This window comes from Varroa destructor, unplaced genomic scaffold, assembly GCF_002443255.2.
Source record: "Varroa destructor unplaced genomic scaffold, Vdes_3.0 BEIS01000002.1, whole genome shotgun sequence".
NCBI classification, from domain to species: domain Eukaryota; kingdom Metazoa; phylum Arthropoda; class Arachnida; order Mesostigmata; family Varroidae; genus Varroa; species Varroa destructor.
Window position 1 is genome coordinate 46,223,217 of NW_019211455.1, and position 18,011 is coordinate 46,241,227.

General features: G+C 40.4%; 1 protein-coding gene and 1 long non-coding RNA gene across 11 annotated transcripts in view; one reads left to right on the forward strand and one right to left on the reverse strand.

Annotated features, from left to right (window-relative positions):
• Positions 1 to 17,830, reverse strand: part of LOC147757890 (uncharacterized) — a 31,309-nt gene extending 13,479 nt beyond the window's left edge. The window contains exons 1-2 of the long non-coding RNA XR_015320463.1: positions 17,650 to 17,830; positions 14,196 to 15,894 (exon numbers count right to left, since the gene is read on the reverse strand). This is a non-coding gene — a long non-coding RNA (uncharacterized LOC147757890). The remainder of the gene's footprint in view (positions 1 to 14,195; positions 15,895 to 17,649) is intronic.
• The window catches only part of AP-1gamma (adaptor protein complex 1, gamma subunit), a 221,034-nt gene that overhangs the window by 180,561 nt on the left and 22,462 nt on the right, over positions 1 to 18,011 (forward strand). The gene's annotated exons all lie outside the window — the stretch shown is intronic.

An 18,011-nucleotide genomic window follows, 5' to 3' on the forward strand; every position in this document is an offset into this window, starting at 1 on the left:
CATAAGGTTGTCATCAAGAACGGTGCCTGAAAGGACCAAGTAGAAGGAAGTCGCGTCATGTAGAATGGCTAACAATATTAGAAAAAAAAAAAGATCAAGCCTAGTCCTGGTAGAAATACACTGAATATGATCAGATCTACGCAAATCAAGATACGCACGAGTGACACCTGGGGATGTTCCGTGAAGATGTATTTGCGTGTCGGTTTTTCATAATATAGGTTTTTTCTGAACGCAAACAGGATTGACCCTCACAATAGCAGTGCTGCTATAAGAATTTTACTCCAAAGAGACAGCCGGACATTCGTGAGGGCAAACACAAGTTCGTATGCGACGAAGGCAAATTACGCCGTGCGTCAAGAGTCCTAGGTAACGTTCAGATGTAAATCCACTTCAGTCAATCACGTGTCAATTTATGCAGGAAAAAAACCGTTCAGGCATACAAAACGACATCGACTTTGCACGAATCGTGATTCGTTAAGAACCCATACGCACCTGTATAGTAAAAATGTCTTTACGAGGATGTTTTGCCAGAAGAAACTGCGGTCGGAACCGAGCATGAACTGCATATCGTAAGTTACGTACGACAGCGTCCACTGCAATGTCTGTTCAATGCCTGAATAACTGTTCATCCATAAAGGCCAGCTTAGCATCCGTGCACAAAAACGCCGCGACAATGCTTCATTCACTCGGCCAAAAAGAAGAACTGTTGTCCGCGACAAAGCCTATCGGCATTCTTATGCGAGGCGGCCGTGATTGATCATAATCGAATCCGCAAGGCCAAGCGATCCTTCAAGTGCAATGAACGCGGCAAGATGCGGAGCACATAGAGATGTTCACGAGCGTCCGCGATTTCAAGCACAGCCCTTGTAAAAAGACTGACATGACGCGGCCTGACCCGAAACACTTCTAACATCGGACGACGAACTTAGAGACGAAGATATGAATGTAACCGGCGTGGTAAATGATTCAGTTGTATCTGATCATGCGATCAGGCGCGAGACCATACGAATATAGTCGGTAGAGTATTCCCCTATTAATTGTGTTTAGTGTAGCCATCCGGCTTGGATCATTTTACGACAATGTCATAAGAACTAATAATAATTTGTGTCCTGTATGATACGTTTGCGCAGTATAGATCAGTTAGGTATTAAAATGGGTATGTTAAAGGGCAGTTGTTATCATTTTGAAAATGCAGCGTATAGATCCTGGGTATTTGAAATACCGTTTTGGTGCTTTTCAAGGGCGACTGTCAAGTGTGTCACGAATAATTTTGTGCTGCAACTGTAGCACCACACAAGAATTACTCTGAATTGCAAACTCGCATATAAAGGAACCTGTTGTTAAAATAGGACAATTTTCTATTCGGTTCGACGGACTTTGTACCGTATTTTCAGTTTTGCGTCCGCAGGCGAGGCAGGTTCTTCGTAAGAAAAACTCATCAGTGCGTTTCTTTTTACTCAGTCCTAACGGCCTCATTGTTGACTTCGGAAAAAGGTAGTTCTAGGTGTCAGTGCCTCGTCTCTATATAATAATTGTACAATAAAGTTAAAAGCAACGTCCTTAGTTTTAAACTCGTCGGGCATATACAAATTATTACGGTCTTGTACTTGTACTGTACGCTGAGTAGGTTGTTAAAAAAATTATTGATTATGTAGAACGTTATGACGACAGCCCAGTCCATAGGTTCTTCGCTCCTTAATTACTCACGCGGCCAGGCCTAAAAACTCTTTGCCACATTATAAATAGCTTCTCGAAGCTGCATCGCTCAAATTAGCGGCCATTAGAGGGGCATTTGCTTTACCCTGTCCTCTCATTCACCAGACCCTTTAGGCACTTGTTGGAAAGTAATACCCAGAAGTACGAACCGTTAAAAATTGCTAATCAGTGACACTAATAAACACAAAAGCACTGCAGTGTTTTGTTTTGCTAAATACAGCTTCGTGGTTATGTTAACTTTATGGTAACTTTATGTTACCATGACCAACTTGGTTTATGCAATACTTGACATGTGCTTTGACCTATCCGTGAACCTCTTAGGAAACAACTCGATCGTAAATTGCTTATTAGCTCTGCAAAATTATTCGTAGCTTATACTGCCTGTAGGGTTCTTGTAATAGACCATAGGCGTCGAAGGCCAAAAACTAGCTCATTTAAGCTTGCGATTGAAGGTACCAAAATTTGAATTAAAGGTGACGTTATTTGTAAACAAAGTCAGAGTAAACAAAATATTTAACAAATAAATTGTAGACTAATAACTAAAGTGTATTATCGTCAAATACGAAAACACTGGATTTTTCTCTGTGGATTAAAAAAATAGGAAGCCTATTTTTTAATAAAATTGCATTTGATGAGCCGTGTTTTGATGGATAATCTACTTAACAATACAACATAAGGAACATTTAAAACAACCGAAGTAGAGGAAATCTTCGAAACGTAATCTTACAAATGCAAGCTCACGTCCTTTGGACATAATCAAGCGTGCTCGTAAAAGCTCAGTGGGTAATATACTTTCGTACGAATCGCAGGGACGCGTTTCGTTGTAGGTTTGAACCGCGGTATAGGAACACCCCATTTTGTGCTTTAAACCAGAAATAAGAGGCCGTCCGTAGCATAATGACAATTTCGTGCAGTCGATGTGTGGGCCTAGTTAGGTTAAGCTATGATTGTATCAATGAATTTTACATATATTGAGTACCGTTAATGGTAAAATCAGCTTCGTGAAAAATCAGACCTTCTGCTCCCGCATTCGATGAATCAAGGAGGTCTTGGCTTCGCCGCCTAACCCCAATGGCCCAAATCTTTATTCACCGTGAAAATATTGTTAGATACGTAAATATCAATCAAATTGAATTCCACCAGCCGATAATGGAGTGAGCCACTGCAGTGCTAGTAAACGGCTTCTGATGAGTCTGTTTAAATTATTCAATGCCATCACCACTTGAAGAAGTTCTTTCCGTCTCCGAAGATGCCCTTTTTAAACTCAGGGAATAATAGTCGTTTCATTATAGTACAAAAAACGTACCGGATTCTCGAACAACTTAGGTCGCTTATGATGCCAGGTGCCGCCGCGAGTTCAGCGGGTTTAACGGCAGCCGAAATGTTTGGCCAAGCCAGTTATCATGCTGTTGGCTGGGTTTTATGTAGTAGTAATAATAATAGTAAAATAATAGTAATTGGTGAACCAACAAAGGGCTCACAGAGTTATAGAGAATCAGAAATGAAAAAAGCCTTCAACCTTAAAGGTTATAGACGATAACGAAAGAGCCTATAAAAGCGGTTTTGTGTGCTTCGATTAACTTAGAAAACAGAAGTTGGATTGGTCTTGATGGCAGATGTGTAAAAGGGGAGTTGGTCCGATTTAGGAACAGTAACTAACGCAGAAGATGGTGATTTAGAAGATTAAACCATCTATGTCATGAAATCACGGTTGGGAAGTCACAAAGGCTAACTACCCGTATAACACTATACAGTAGCGTATTTAACGTTCGAACCTGTTTCGTAGTAGTCAAAGAAGAACGTATTTACCTGCCAATCTTAGTGACACGTTGTGGTCTAAATTCGAGCCCGGGCATAAATAAACCTTATTTTGTGCTGGCAGGAACCAACCGTCTGATGGGATGCGTAACGGCGATATCAAACGTGAACCTCGAAATATAGAGAGGCTTAACAGGATGGCCGCTTTGGCATTGTAATAGTACTAATGTAACGACCGATTAAAGACGGAAAAGGGTGTCTTCTTTAATGTGAGCTATTGCAACTAGGAAATGCTGATTAAAGTCGCACACTACCGTGACGTAAATGTGAGCCTGATGTCCATGTGAGGCCAAAAAAAGGCTTACTAGGGTCGAGAAGTTCAATAACTCTATCTAGCGACAATAGTCACTCGACCAACATACTTATAATAACAACAATAAACACGGTTTCGGTAGCGCTACTAAATTAGTTATCCATTCTTGCAAACGACTTTCTTGCGAGCATCTTCAAGCCAATTCTACAAAATCCAACTAGTGGCTGGTAGATAACGTAAGTTGAGTACGTTGCAGTACGTTTTACGTTCTCATTCCGCCGGCAACATTCAAGAGACGCTCGATAGGTTTACGCCTTAGGCATAATAAAGTCGAAACAAAGTGTTTTTTTTTTAGAGTTAAGGCTCCTTAAGATCACCGCGATACTTCATACATGGCATATGTGGTTCAAGCGTTTGAGCATCGTATAATGGCTACACTCTTCATACAAAAATATTATTTTAAAGAAACTACGCCCATTTTCGAATACTTAATTTATTTGCCGTCTCTCTGCTTAATATCATCCTTTTTCTAACCTTCGTTTCTACCGCCCAAATCAGAAAAGTCCGGACCGATCTAAAATCACACAGACCCTCCCCGGAAATGACGTGTATAGTACACGGTCGAAATCCCTACAAATCTGCCTCGTTTTCGCGCTTTTCATCCCACAATAAATTCTTGCGATACAAAATTAACGTAATTCCGCAGTACGTACATACGCAGCTTTCTGTCTGTTACAGATCTTCTGTAGACCCATAAAATGCGTCTTCGGTTGCTTAACAAGAAGATAATGCATCTCCCTGTTAAGCAGCTACTAGTTTCATTAGTTAAGTAGCTAATGCCAGTTATCGCGCAGTGGATGCCTTCGTGTTTATGTCGCCCTCATTAATTTAAGGCTAGAAGGTTCCTTTGGCCTGGCCTGTTCGGACGCATAAAGCGAACCGTGCTTCAGGACACGTTCTATCGCTTAAATAAATTTGTAACTAAATTATACGTCATTTTCTTAACGAGATAAAAGCGGGGGGTTCGAGGCAGTCTTGACAATGTTAAATAGGATCGGATCCATTTGTTTATGTATTCCGTCTAGTGGTATAAACGAACGGTAGCACCTAAGTCTTACACGTAAACAAAAAGGCACCTAAGCTAAGATAATTGCCACACACGGGGCAAACTTTGTTTCACTAAGCTATCTAACTATTCTACTCAGTGCTATATAGATAAGCTTATATGAAAGTGGGTAAAAGAAAGCTGCCTAAAAAGAATCAATGCACGTAAGGTACGCCGCAAGTACCTTTGTCTAGGTTGTTTACCTTAAAAATGAGGTTGCGGTCGTTGGACAGCCATCTAGATATATTACGATGGGCTACAATATACTCCTAGTAAATTACTTTGAAAGGAACGTGTCCGGGGTGTTGAAATATAAATGTTTGCCTTCTAATCTCCTTTGATTTGTTTGTACAAATACTTACATATGCTTTTTATTTCTGTTTAGCCCATTTTTCTAGCTACGGTGTATAAACAGCTATACTCGTCACAAAATGCTCAAAAATCCGGTATCACCTGATAAATATAATATTGTCCCGCGGCAAGAAGATGCCCATAGCCAAATGTTCGGCGACTGCTGTGGTAACTTTTGCCTCATAACAATCCTATCTAGTACCCCCCAAAAGTTCGTTCGGAAGTGATTTCCTTTAGTATAGCTAAACATCCTAGTTTACCATTTCAGTGCTTAAAGTAATTGAAGAAAACGCTCGAGATTTGTAACCTTGGGTAAATAATCTGTGTCCCATGCACCTTGCTTGGGCAAGTGGAGATATGGTTCCCTATAATCCTTCCTTAAAAACTAGTAATGATATTACAGGTTCTAATTGGCAAGCTTCTACTTGTCAATGGAATATATGGTGGACGTTCTGTTTGTACATACATTGCCAATTGTCGCTGACAGTAACTGAAATTGGCGTCGATATATAATGTTCCGTTGTAAAATCCCTTGTTTTTTTGCCGAATAGAAGCCGATTTGTTTATATATTTCTTCGAACGGTATAGCTGCTTCGTAGGAACGTCAACTACAAATTATCTGAAATGAGAAACAATAACTCCATTTGCCGCCACTTATTCTATTGCTATTAAGGCTTTTACTAGAGGATCAAGGTGTGTTGCTGCTTAGATTGGAATCTGGACAATTTCTAAGGCGTCTGCTAACATTAAGAAGGTATCTTATCTTTGCAACAACAGTACCGAATGTAGTCGAAAAGTAGCATCGGAAATAAAGCACCACTATGTGCTATATACTGAGCGCATTATCATTGATAATATATAGTACGACGTTAAAAATGAACAATTCTTCATTAGGGTTGCAGGTGTTTCGTAAAAAACAGGACGTGCAAGTGAGGATTAGAGCCCGTACGTAGCTAGTCCGCAAGGACTAATACGGACTCCTAATCCATGCTGAGTATATAACTAATTATATTATGATAGTACCCTGTAGAACGCCTCACTATTGGATTTTTGATAGCTAGACGGCACCATTCATGTTGTTTATGGTATCGTTGAATGATTTATGTGGTCACAGTCCACTTCGCTTACCATTTTATAGAACACATAGGGTGCGTATATCCTAGTAAAATGTACGAAAACATTTCTGCCTCGTATTTTATGTCCGGTATACCGTTCCATGCAGATTAATCTAGAATGTCCTATTTTATGCGTGATTGTTCCCTGCCGAGCAGACCGATTCTATGCAAATGATATATGGTGGTCGATTATTTAGATTGAAGTAAATGGGTTATTTTAATAGGATCTTTAATAGCCAGATCAGCCAAGCGTTTTTGAGCGAAGCTGGAATGCGCGAAAGTGACTGAATGAATATCTCAGTAATAGGTTTCATCTGGAAGTGCGCGGATAATATGGAGAGTATACACTAAATGCTAAGGTATACCTTAAAGGCAAATAGACATTTATATTGGTAATAGGCGAGTTCCCCCCTTCCTATGAAGTGGAACAGACTCACCTCAGTACTTCGTACAGATAATATCGTTGTTATTGTTTGATATACACAACCTTACGATCACGCTTGAGACACAGTACGGTGGTGTCCGTAAGCTAAATGTTATTCCACTAGGTACATATTTTTCTTATAGTGACCCACAGCCTTATGCATTAATGTATACTCGTCTTTTTTTTTTTTTATCGGTCTATTCAGCCGTAAAATTGGCTCCATAATATGAGTGCAGATAGAGGAAAAGAAGTAATTTCGTTGTACACTTGAGTATCAATTGCTACTCGATTCGAGCACCACGACTAAGTCCTGCATACGTAATTCCGCTTAGGAAAAACGTTTTAGATGTGATTTTCCGAATTGCGCAGTACAGTGACAGCTTAATGTATATGAAGATGTAAATGTTTCGAGTTCTACATCCGGTACTTCCTTGAATCATCGCTCCATACATCTGGCTCCCATCGCGAAACGAGGTGCGTCTACGATCCGTATAGCACCTAACGCCACCTATGTTCAGCATGCACGTACGTTACCACTACACCATCACGGGGACAGGACTCAGAGGGCCTAGATAGACCTAAGGAAAAGTCTAAGGGATTTTCTCGTCTATCTAAGTCGTACTGTTCTGTATTGATCTTCATATAATCGTTTACATATGCCGATCTATTAATGTGGTAAAAGAGTGCCATCGACACTTTGCCCGGTGACTCTTCCCTTAGCACCGAGGATAGCGGTAGTCGTTTATTATTATTCAGCAAAAATAGGATCTCTATGTCGACCAGAGCGCAGATCCATTTTGTTGATATAACGACTGTCGAGATTTACGAATATTTCGCAATGGATAGCGTTTGAGACGACAAAGTTCGGATTTGTCGTTAGAGTTAAGCATTCTTGTTTTAGCGGTGGATCCGCACTGTAATTTTATACAGGTGTTCGAGGAGGCTCAATTAGTACATGGTAGAAGCAGATACGCTCGACAAAAGACATTTTGGTTCTCCCTTATCCGTCAATTTTGCCTGCAATCCTTCCTTTTAGCAATTATCCTAACGAGCACTTTTTTAAGCTTGGCTTATCAAACATTATTATTGCTAACGGCGATTGTCGTCATGTGTGCACGTTCGTTGGGTTGCCAGCATTGAAAATGCCCACTGTAACGTTGTCGTCGTTACACACTGTTTTCGATAGTACACATCAGCAGATGAAAGCAATGTAATCAAGCGGTGTTTCACATTGGAAACAATGAGTGTGTTTGTTCATTATCGTTTACATAAATAAGGAAAAATCCGAGCCTCATAATTGCCTGACCCTTAAACGAAACGCTGTTGCGTCGCCCGATTTTACCTGCGTTCGTTTATTATGTTATTATGAGTATTTGTTTCATTTTTCAAAATTGAGTATTAGATACGGATACGGTACTTTGACCCACTTGCTGTACCAATATCCTATAATGAAATAATTTTTAAATAGGATTTTTTTTGGAAACTAAACCTATGTGTCATGCAATGGCAACCATTGAAGCATTCTCTCTCTCTCTCTCTCCCTCTCATGTCTCTCTGTCTCTCTTTCACGTCTCGCTCCTCTCTCACGTCCCTCTCTCTCTCTCTCTCTCTCGAGTATGCGTCTGGCAACTGTTTGTTTCAGAAGTATGTTATCTTTACAGAGGCTTAGCGAGCAGTAGGGGGAGCATAATCCAGCAGTGCAAGAAAGCAGTGATAGACGGGTTTAAGAAAAATACGTAGATCGCCGATTATCTCTGGCCGCCAGTTAGCACACTGACACAGTAGCGCCAGCAGTCGATGTATAACTGCCGATTTGCAGGCAGACAGCTGTACTTCAGTTCTGAACAAAACCCGTGGCTGATCACTACTGATTAACCGTCTTAAGCATTAGGTAGCAGGTAGTAATGATGGCCTATGTGAAAATAAGTTCAAATGAATTATCTATAATCCAAATATTTTGGCAAAAAAATACATCTTTGACTTAATTTAATTGAATGACTAATCTTTGGTACGTCGTAAGCAATCAATCATGTACATGCTTTGAGCATCCAGACATCTATCTCGTTTGTCTCCCTTGTGCTGTTATGGCTAATATCAATGGCAGACATTAATATGATAAATTGACCACTTCCAGGTCTTCTCTAATCGCCGTAATTATTCAGCTATTGTCCGCCATTTGTCTTGGGAGAGGACTTAATTTAGTTCAATCGCAAGATCCAGATAAGTTGAGTACCCGTTATATGATAAAAAAAAATGCTAGAAAAATCGATTTTTTTTTGTCAAAAGGTCGCGGTACACTTGGATTTCGAAAACAAAGGAAGCCAAAGATATCTTCCAATTTGTCTGTTCTTAGCTAGAGAAGTAGTATTAAGGCGCTACTTGTATGATAAAATGTTGAGCTCTCTTACTAACCGTTCCATAGGTAAACCTGGTTGTCTTTCGAGTTGCCTATCCGGTATTCCTTCAGATGACTGGCTTCCGTAACGCAGTGTGCCCATGTCTGCTCTCAAAGCTAGATAACTCTATAGTTCCTCAAGTTTAATAGGTCCCTAAAACCTAGGAAAACTGAATATCGCTTTTGGCTTACCCTCGAAATAGATTTTCGGCCTTGTAGCTTGTTTGCACACGAGTTCGACTACTACCGAAGCCATGCCATGCGCGCGTTCGGCCGCGCAGCCACGCAACTCCTATATGTGTCGCTCTATTGCCATTGTTTTAGCTTCACTTTTTACTGTCAAAAGGTCTATGAGAAGCTACGTAAAAAAACTTGGTAATATGAAAATGATTTGCCCTTCGGACGGCATACAAGTTACGTCATTGCAGACAACGATCTATACAGTTCAGTAAAAAAAACAGGTATGTCATTCCTTGTTGAATACATGAATAGAATCATTTCAGCACTGTATTAAAATATACAATTAGCAAAGCAATGTAAATTATGTTGACCTTTTCCTACCGATTATCTATATTATGCTTGAATAATTTATTAGCATTATTTTTATATTATTATATCACACCATACGTATATTAATTGTTGTGAAAGAACTAGTCCATATAACGACTTTGGCTTTGTTGTGAAGCTTCGCTGTTACTCGAACGGCCTCATATGTATTCCCCTCATATATGTTAATGAATTTTACGTTCACAATCGCTTTTCATTGGCTTCACCCGCCATATAGGACCGGCAGTGAAAAAGGCCCGAATGCACTTCATTGTTGAAACATGAAATGCATTTTTTACATTAGAGATACAGTAAACAGTGCGTCGGCTAGGAAATAGATTCTTACGTATATATATATATATATATATATATATATATATATACGTGCTACGTAAAGAACCGATGCTAAGTTTGTTAGAAGACTAATTAAAGCAGAACCTTGTTATATGGCATTTACTATTTGAGTGTCATAAAATATCGTTAAAAAACGTAACCCGTGCACAATTTTACTGCGTAGTATAAATATTTACTACGACGTGACAAGTATATTTCTACCTAGGAAAATCACGCTGGATGAATCAATACCAATAACAATATAATTGCATTAAAATATAAAGCCAATTGAAAACGAAGCCGCGCTCCACGAAGTTGCTCGTCGGAAAAATAATAACATCTGTGAACTTATATTAAAAAAAAAAACAGCTTGTTTTTCTGTTCCTTGGTCCTGCGTCGTCATCGGATGCGAGTAAAACATACGTTAGTGTATAATTGTGTTTCGCAATTGCTTTAAAATACAGTATTACTTATAAAAAAAAAAAAAACAAAAAACAAAAAAATCAAAATCAAAATATGCGAAGTTCCTCAGCACACAATTGACCTAAGTTTGTTCCCCACTCTACGTGCCCCTCGACCAAACTAAACGGCCTCAATGAGCCATCCATGTTTCGATACCCTACCAGCAACAACCTCTCCTGATATTCTGTATAAATTAGGTCTCACCTACATTTACAACCATAAGCACACGCCATGTCAAAATACTGTTAGCGGCGTTCATTACTGACAATTAATTCTACGCGTCGCGTTCCCTCTTCGCTTCGCTACTGCCTAGTCAGGCGGCATCGTTCCTTTCTCAAAACGCTGTGAATAACGCGTACCGATAAGGTTTTCATTAACTGTAAATTTTAATGTCTCCCATTAATCATCTTAAGAATTAACGCAAGCCCATGTCGAGGGGCCGCAGTCGGCTTGTTTACCGAGGGCGCTGCGTCCGGGCTGATCCAAGCGCCACCACTGTAAAGCGCTGAATCACGTCATGCAGCGTTCCCTCTGTCTGCCACATGCCGGCACTCGATCCGTCACCGGAATTAATGCAACTATCGAGTAGGTGTAGATTCTGCGCACCATGTAGACTCATGTTTACACGATACCTAGCTGTTGCTGCCGTTCACGTTGACCTGGTGATGCCACCATTAGGGACAACAATGATATTAGTTACACTAGTGAAGGTTACATTATTCGGGATAACTGGTATAAGCAGCCTTTGCAGTCGGGGCTCGTCCTGAACGACGCTATGAGTTGTTAATTGATAATCATTCCACTCGTTTGATTGTTTTAGGCGTACATTAATCAACAGGCTACAGCAAACAAACACTATGGTCTAGTAACAGTCGGCTTAACTTGAACATATGCCTTAAATAGAAATGTCTCGAAAAAACCTAAGGTTGTTGCACATAAAATATCGATACATTTGTATGTATATATACATTCATCGGCAGTCAGCTGAAGACCGCGTCTTCGAGCGTAATGTTCCGCGTTACGAAAAGTTTTTTCGTAACTTAAAAACTAATGTTACGAACTTAGTGTTGAAGACGCAACCAATGAAATCAGTCGACGCGTGAGTTCGTATGATGTCAATACCACAACAGCGCCATTCTAAGGGAATCTTGTTATGTCTACGAGCTTTACGTTCAATAGCGCCGTTAGGCATTCTATTCGACGGCCGACGTCCAGCACAAAGGAAAGTGGTACGGATCCGAACCCAGATACGTTGTGTTTTTATTTCTCTACTCGTCCGTCCGAACTTCACAAATAAGCTATAGAGATCAGAATTGATCATGAGCAGAGCGGTAACTCGTGCTTATGACAAATAAAATCCTTTTTCTCAGTGAGTTAGATAGCTTATTATGAGCTTTTCAATGATGCTGTCTGAGCGGCACTTTTGCCACGATCTGGCCAAAAGATATGCTCCATATCTTTTCAGATATTATAAAACTTATATTGTTAGACAGAATTATGACACCGGACAAATCGGAGACGAGCTGATCACACGATGCTGATAAACCATACATTCACCGCAAGCTGGGACCATATGTTCATTATAGCTTAAAAGATTCGCCCGTAGGGGTTATTAGGGGGCCATAAGAAACCGCTTATGCAATTGCTAAAACATCCGTGAGGTCTGTTCGAAATGTTTCAAGTGGTTCATTTTATGTAAACAGTAAATCGTTCAATGGCCTGTTTCATCCATGTACGAAGTTGTACACTAGATCTATATTTGGCCGTTACTGTTAGGGACACTCCGCTCGTGTCTCAGTCGCTCTTGGCATCTTTGTTTGGATTGGAGATTTTGGATCATTGGAGATATTTTGACTATCAATCGAAGGTCACAAGGGTTAATCGGGTCACAGTAAAACGTCAGTGGCACTAGTATGTCACACACGGTCCTTTATTGCCCGCATGTCATAGCTCGCAATAAATTCGACTGAAACAAAACACTTAGGCCACGTTACCTAGAAATCCCTTTTTTTTCCTATTTAAGGGGATCAGCACTGCAGCTGCCAGTAACCGTCTTGGTGACGATCTTTTTTTGTGGGTCCTACTGCTGTCGCACCGTTTATTTTCAAGTTTTCGGATTAAGTCATGATGTTAACTAAGGTTCTGTTACGCTCAAAACGGACCCAGCTCGTTCATCGGCAGAAAGGTACTATAGAATCCATCGGCTCCAGTTCCAGTGAATTTGGCAAGGCTGAAAAACTTCATTATCAGTCAACTAACACGATGTCACGCCTGTACCAGCAACAGTGTATACGATACAGCTATCAAAATGATGGATTTGAGAAGGCTCTACTCGTCGAAGATGAGCGTTGCATTAGGAACAACGTGACTGAAGAGTTTTGCATGAAGTTACTACCATATCAATACCATCCAATAAAACTTAACTTCGAACCCTATCAGTAAACAAAAAAAAAAAAATGATAATGAATATAAAGGAAGAAGGCGTAAATTAAGTTTCATTTATTTGATTATACATTTAATGTAGCACAGACGAAGGAGAGATATTCTTTTAATATTTATTTACCGCTTTAATAGAGCTATTTTAGATTTGTTCCATTTTAGGTGTACGGAACGCAGAGGGTGGCTAGTAGGATGTTCGTATCGGTGTCTCTTCATGCATTGGCATTGTCACGTAGAGCAGCAAGCATCTATCGATTTGACGTTTGCCAGTTTGTGAGGTCGAGGAAAACGTAGGCTCATTACCGGATCATTTCAGGCAAACGCAGATCGTGCCTAGTAGCGATATGCGCCATGACCGACCTCTAAATAAGTTGTTGATCCTTTGGTAGAGTTTAATTTCTCACACAGTAATTAATCATGACGAATCGTTAAAGCACTCAGATATTAAGCAGACTGCTATTTGAGCTCAGTTAATAACTAAGTATAGTCAATTATTTGCAGATTCCGAAGAACATTGAAGCATCTGACGTCGATAGGAATCGCCGCTATGCAGTACGCTCGGATGAACCTTCTGTTAGGTCGTCATGGCTATAACGATTAGGTAGGTAATAATTTAGATAATCGCGTTCAATCGGCATGCGTATAGTGAGTTAATTCATGAGGTCATTGGGCGTTGGGGGTCTAACAAGATATCGGAGTTGGTTGTTGCCTGTTTTTGAACTGGTCTACGCACGGCGTTCTATTCATTTCATAGGAACATAGAACCGATATAATTATCCGGCAGCTCCACGTGTAGCATCAAACGTTACGGCACTCGTACGGCTTATAAATATCTTATAGCTATGCAGAGTGTGAGGCTCAGTTCAATTTTGTCGCTGCTACATAGTTGTTGTAGTGGCTATCTATAATTACGACCGTGGCGAGATGTGCGTACAGTATAGAAGTTACGCCCTTGGACACAGTTTCTCGGCGCAAAAATGGGTCGCCATTTCGGAATCGGTTCGACATTAGATCGGTCGAACATCTCGAGTGTATCGGGACATATGCAATAGAAACATTTGTGTTTGGAGAAGGCTTCTGTGTGCCGCCCAGTCTTCATTTATCCGCCAATATAAACTGTCGCTGTTTTAGTAATAGCATCATTTCAGTGAACATCTTCGATAAGTTCGTGTTATCAAACGATATTAGTCGTCATCTCGATCGTCATTGTGTCTCTATGAATCTGTATCGGCTCTTACCTTACAATGGGGCTGAATAACATTTTTGCTACAATTACTTAAAACTGCATCATATATCATCACCTCTATAGTCGAAGACAAACACGAGTAAAAATAAATCCGTGGCCAAATCTCGAAGATCACATGACTTTATAATAACCATAGCTATCTAGATACGTGTGAAAACACCTTGCTTGCCATTGAGCTCCTTTTCTTTATTACTATACTTGCTACATTTTGTGGGTGATAATGTCTGCATCTATATTCATTCGACAGTCGTCCCAAGAAGCCACTTTCCTGCAGTATGACACTCGCCAAATGCTCTTGATATATTCCACCGACGTAACACGCATCGGCAAATCTATTACAGGACAATGTCCAATACCGTCACAGACGGCTGGCTCTGTGGTCTGTGCGCACGACACGCTTCGGTGCCCAGAGTTCCGCAGCAATGGAGCCTGCCTAATATACGTTACTATTTTAATCGTAATCAATAGAGCCGTCATTCTTATCTTTGTTAGCGGCCGCTAATTTTCGGGCTGTGGCTAGCTCTCTCGAGTCTTCTGCTATTTGCAGCCCTGAAGACGGGTCTATTCCAGTTAATGTCGTTCAGTATCAATGTTCAGTTCGATGATGAGCTGCTTTTCCAATCTGTTGCCAGACGTGCAGCGTGCGCACGGAAGCTCCTTGTCGATTCTCAAAGCCGCCCTGCGTTTCCACCTGTATACTTACATACGATATGTTGGCGTTATCGTTTACTGGCGCTCGGTTTAGGCGCTACGCTCAAGTGGTATTTGGTATATCAATAATGTGTTGTTGTTTTGAAGAAGTCTTTCAATAGTAATTGCTTCGCTGTATCAAAATCACCAGCCACTTCACGATTTTTCGAAAAGCTTCACAGCCGGAAGCTCTGACGACTTCCATGTCAACCGGTAGGCCAAAAACCGTTTTAGCTATTTCGAAAGACAACGAACGCGTCAAGACAAGAACGCTATTTATGCAACTTGAACTTCACGTTTACCACTGGTTAGAGTGGAGATTTACGTGTCAGAAGTGAAGCACGCGTATGCTATAAGGCACATTATATAATACTTCTATGGCTACATCTTAAACTTCATCTATGTTTCCTAGACTCTATATAGGATTCACCTAACTATATATATATATATATATTAACAAGCAGGGCAGCCAACACAAGACGATATTTAACCTTTGTGCCCATATCAGATTGAATTTCACTGCTAAACAGGTAACCGCAGAATAAACCCAATGACGTTGGTGTCGTCCTTAGGGACCACGCCTAAAATCGCGTTAACAAAGGAAAAACATTAACCGTTTATTGAGCCATCCTCAGACCAATGCAGTTTCTTTGATGGTGCCGGAAAAGATGGAGATTGACATGAACAGATCGTGGAATGGCCGCATTCTATGTTTTCACTAGTCGCGCCAACGTAATTGTCACTTGGATTGCTCTACCAAATGAATGCTAAATGCTACCGAAAGCACTCAGAGCTATGATTTTCATAGAGAGATATGGGTAGTAATGCTTGATGGGCAACTACAAGCGGAACAAGCGGTAACCGACAAATAACCTACTGTCTCTCGCCGCAAACGTTTTTGACAAGCTTGAACGGCGTGGAAGCTCTTCCCACACGAACACTGCGACACGGTCTGCAAGCAGAACTGCTTGATGACATCAATGAAGCTGCGTTGAAGGTGGCTGAAACATTATTCAGACAATAAACACTTTGCCTACAATGGTTTGTCATTTTTGTTTTTCGTAAAATATCGAATAATATTTTTGTTTTATTTGTTTATCTTTTAGATAGTCAATATTGCGGTGGCTCGGTCACCCAGCCGCGGCGCTGGTCTACTGTGAAGTGGGCTCATTCAGTTAGGTGAGCAGAAACCTGGTAAAATATGCCCAGTCCTTTGGCCTGATAATGAAGTCGACTTCTTTTAGAATATATTATGCATAAATAACTGTTGATCGTTTTTAGGACGGTGTTTCTATTAGTATTTGTGAGCTTATATCTATCTCAACTTCTGAGTAGTGCGGTTCTCATTAGTTTTAAACGTGGATCAATAGATCCAAATTTCTAATGATCTCTGGCTAAAAAAGCTACTCAATCAGCTTCTCTGTCGCCGTGACCTCCGTCGTAAAAATATCAAAATGACGACATGCCGCTCACATCTTTTTACAACTAGATTGGAATTATATAAAAGTTTCAGTATGTTATGATTATGTAGAAATTATAGGACGTTAGATCCGAAGCCCCAGGAGGAAAATGATCCGAGGCCCTTGATTCAAAAAATACTCAAGCGTAGTCTGACAATCGGATTTTCTTGGCCAGGATACAATTGGGACCTCTTTTCGGGTGTAGTACTGGTTCATATCAGAGTTCGTATCTGCAGAATGCGGTTACGTAAAATACATCTTTCTTTGACCAGTTATTTGAAGTTTAAAGCAAACTGCAAGTATCGTCTGCAAAGCTAAAATGACATTTTCTAAATTTCGATAGGGTATTTCTATAGTTATTCGATTATTGTTTCGGATAAAAGTAACCTTCTATTTCTCCCTATAAATTTAAAGTATATACATATATTTTTTTATGTATTTATACACGGGTATTTGTTGGCAGCATTAAGCAACAATTAGTTAGCACAGGTTTTTGTCACCAAAATTTACTTATACCCTTTTAGTTACCTATTTTTCTTTGAGTAACTACCGTGCTGCGAATCTTCTGCACTTTCGTAAAAATGCTTGATTACGTGTGCGTATGTTTTTTGCCAAGTGCCGATAGCGTCATGAGGAACCGAACGAATTACACTTGATACAATATGGGTCTTTAATTGTGATTTTATGCCATGTAATATGTCGGAACGGCTATGACTGACAGCGTGGCTGTACACGAATGATTTTCTGTAAATAGGATTTTGATTAGTGAGACGTTGAATAGGCACTCGGATCAAACTTATCAGATCCTGAGTCGACTTCGACTGTCCTTCACCGTCAGAACAAGATTATGGTTTTCGCAGTATCGTGATTGGGTTTGTGACTTTGACGTAAATTGTACTCTTTGGTTGATGGGCGAACGTAGTTTGCTAGTTTCCATCTACTGTTAGACTTGGCATATATTTGGAGGAACGCGTCAGGTAATCCAGAGGTTCGGAACTGGGCGTAGACACATAACCGGGTTTGTTTTGTATAGTTTATCAGATGCAGAACTCAAGCTACATCGTTTATAATATCTGATCTGGTACCTAATAAGCTGTAATGTCGAGCGAAGAAGAAGTACGACAGATTGATCAAGCACAATTAACTGAAAAAACGTACCTGAGTACCTGACCCTTTCTTTCAACTGAGCCACGTCCTACAAAAGTGAATGACAGCTCAAATACTTCCTGTTACATGCTCATGCAATGATCCATATACTGATCGAAAGCCAGGGATATTGTGAGATGATGAACTTACGGAAAATTTCGAGCTGTTTTAATCGACACCACGTCCCAAATTTGTTTGTCTATCTTTTGCATTGAGTCTACAGCGTCCCGTCGCCGTTCCGGCTTAAGTAGGCAGTGCTTGTTTGTTGCCAAGCATTAAGTAGCTACTGAGTGCCGCGTGCACAACTGTTAATACTAACACCGGCAAAAAACTTACCACCAGAGAGCATGGGCCGGCTATTGTTGCTAGAATCAACCCGGGTAGATATATTGCAAGACCTATTGGAGACGGGTCCACTGATTCAATATGCGCTACGATAGTCGCCGATGTGCACACTGCACTCGTCAAAGCAGTGCGACACATTTAGTAACCGGCAGCCAGCTACCGGAAGC